Genomic DNA, 3,102 nt, shown 5'->3' with positions numbered 1-3,102 from the left:
TTTTCTTTTCTGCTATCTTCAATTCACCAAATTTGTTCAAGTGGAAATTCGAGTTAATTGCTGGTGCTCGAATTTCAGAGGCTTTGTAAAATCCTGGAGGAATTCTGCCATAATCCCTGCAGTAACGAAATTGGGAGGCTTAAATTCCTTAAGGACAGTGACTACACTATCAAAGCCTAATTATTTTGTCCCTATATTCTGTTATATTTTCTAACAATCTTAAGGAATTTAACAACACTGCAATGGAGGCTTCTGGTAGTGATTCTGGTTTCAACAAGATGTTCGAAGTGTTCAAACTGGATCGATTTGATGGCTCAAATTTTACCTGCTGGAAAGACAAATTGTTATTCTTTCTCACGGAGTTGGGAATAGCATATCTGCTGAGTTCTGATCTTACTGCAATGCCAGAACCTACTGCTGAAGACTCTGACGAAATTAAGGCGGCACGCAAAAAACGTGAAGATGATGAGGTGCGCTGTAGAGGTTTTATTTTAAACTCACTTTTTGATCGTTTATATGATTTGTTCCGTCCTCACAAATCACCACAAGAAATCTGGAAAGCCTTGGAACAGAAATATACTGCTGTGAAGCAAGGAACGGACAGATTCCTTGGAATGAAATTTTTTGAATTTCAAATGATAGATGGAAAATCTGTCATGGAACAGGTTGATGAGTTGCTGGTTTTGATATCTAGACTCAGATTTTAAAGTCTATGTTTCTGAATCTCTTCAAGTGGCTGCTATACTTGCAAATTTACCAGCCACTTGGAATGACTATAGGAAGAAATTATTACATTCTTCCGAAGACTTTAATGTGGACCAGTTGACAAAGCATATTCGGATTGAAGAAGAGTCACGAAAATGTGAAAATAAATATGCTTCGGAAACTAGTTCAAAGGTGAATTATGTTGAGTCTAGTAAGGCAAACAACTCAGGGAAATCTGGAAACAAGGCTGGAAAGAAGAGAAAGTTTGAGGCTGCTCCAAAGGAAAATTCTTCTAACATTAAGAAAGGTCCATGTTATACTTGCGGAAAAATGGATCATTTTAAGAGAGATTGCAGGTTTCGTAAGAGACAGAAAAATGAAGAAAATTCTGGACAAAAGAGGGTAAATAATGTTGAACAACAACAAGCTTCTTCTTCGGATATTGTTGCTAGGATTTCTGCTTTTACCAACTTGAATCTGAGTATGGTAACTGAATGCAACATGGCAGCAACTATGAAATCTGCAGATTGGTGGTATGATCCCGGTGCTACAGTTCATGTATGCAATGACAAGAGTTTCTTCAAACATTATGAAGTTGCAACAAGTAATGAAAAGGTTTTAATGGAAAATCATGACACCGCCAAGGTCTTTGGAAAAGGAACAGTTGAACTACAATTCACTTCGGGAAAGAAGTTGATTTTAATTAATGTTCATCATGTACCTGATGTTAGGAAGAATTTAATTTCTGCAAGTTTATTAAGTAAGAAAGGCCTCAAAACTGTTATAGGGGCAGAAAAGATTATTTTCTCTAAGAATGGTGTATTTGTAGGACAAGGCTACTCTTGTAAGGGCATGTTCAAACTAAGTATTAATAAAGTTGAAGTTTCTGCTTATATGATTGAGTCATCTATTAATTTATGGCATGCTAGACTTTCACATGTTAATTTTCGATATGTTAAGTTTATGTCTAAAAATAAATTAATTCCTGTTGTTGAGAATAATGATAAAAAATGTGAAATTTGCATACAAGCTAAGATGACTAAGAAATCTTTTCCAAAGAATGATAGAACAAGTAATCTACTTGAACTTGTGCATTCCGATATATGTGAATTGAATGGTCATTTAACTAGAGGTGGAAATAGATACTTTATTACTTTTATAGATGATCATTCTAGATATACACATGTTTACTTAATGAAAACAAAAGATCAAGCATTTGATATGTTTAAGAGTTACAAAGCATTAGTTGAAAATCAATTGGAAAAGAAGATTAAAATCCTACGTAGTGATCGAGGAGGCGAATATCTTTCAAATGAATTTTCTGTATTTTGTGAAGAAAATGGTTTGATTCACCAAGTTAGTGCACCGTATACCCCACAACAAAATGGTCTTGCTGAAAGAAAAAATAGAACGTTGGTAGATATGGTTAATGCCATGCTTTTACATGCAAAGTTACCAACGAATTTGTGGGGGAAAGCTTTGTTAACGGCTTATTTTGTGCATAATAGAGTTCCTTCAAAGAAATTTAAGGAATGAATTATGGAAAGGAAGAAAGCCTAACCTAAATTTCTTAAGGGTATGGGGCTGTTTAGCCTATTATAGAATTCCAGATCCTAAAAGGACTAAGTTAGGACCTAGAGGAATCAAAAGCATATTTGTAGGATATGCTGAGAACTCAAATGCATACAGATTATTGGACATTGAGTTTAAGTATATTGTGGAATCTAAAGATGTTGAGTTCTTGGAAACAAAGTTCATTGGTGACTCTAATAATTCACATGAGGACACAGAAATTACTAAACAAGATGGTAATGCAACAAGCATTGGTGATAATGCAGTAACTCAAGAAAATTGTGCAGAACCTAGTTCTTCTTCTAACAATAAAAGAAAGGCAATTGAATCTCCTGTAGAACCAAGAAAAAGTCAAAGAGTTAGAAAAGAAAAAAATATAGGTTCTGATTTTATTTCTTCTCAAGCACTAGTCTTTTTGGTAGAAGGAAGTAGAGATGAAGTATTAAATAAAATACCCATTATTTTAAATTTAGAAGAGGATCCTAAAACCTATAGTGAGGCTATGGCTTCGCGGGATTCTTCTTTCTGGAAAGAAGCTATAAATGATGAAATGGATTCTCTTTTATCAAATGGTACATGGGTATTGGCAGATTTACCTTCTAATACTAAACCTATTGGGTGTAAATGGGTTTTTAGAAGAAAATACAATACTGATGGTTCTCTACAAACATTTAAAGCTAGACTAGTAGCCAAGGGATTTAGACAAAAGGCAGGAGTAGATTATTTTGACACATATGCTCCTGTGGCCAGGATTACCTCAATAAGAGTATTATTTGCTTTGGCATCAATATATAATCTAAATGTCCATCAAATGGATGTTAAGAC

General features: G+C 34.4%; 1 long non-coding RNA gene across 1 annotated transcript; it reads right to left on the bottom strand.

The window, feature by feature from the left end:
* Window positions 1–2,420: 2,420 nt before the first annotated feature.
* On the bottom strand, window positions 2,421–3,102 carry LOC109241722. The gene is made up of 2 exons (XR_002070277.1): window positions 3,034–3,102; window positions 2,421–2,609 (listed from the first exon to the last, which is right to left on the bottom strand). It is a non-coding gene; the product is annotated as an uncharacterized LOC109241722 (long non-coding RNA).

Source organism: Nicotiana attenuata, unplaced genomic scaffold (assembly GCF_001879085.1).
Source record: "Nicotiana attenuata strain UT unplaced genomic scaffold, NIATTr2, whole genome shotgun sequence".
Lineage (NCBI taxonomy): Eukaryota > Viridiplantae > Streptophyta > Magnoliopsida > Solanales > Solanaceae > Nicotiana > Nicotiana attenuata.
Note: the sequence above shows the minus strand (reverse complement) of the source record. Positions and strands in the feature narration are given on the sequence as shown.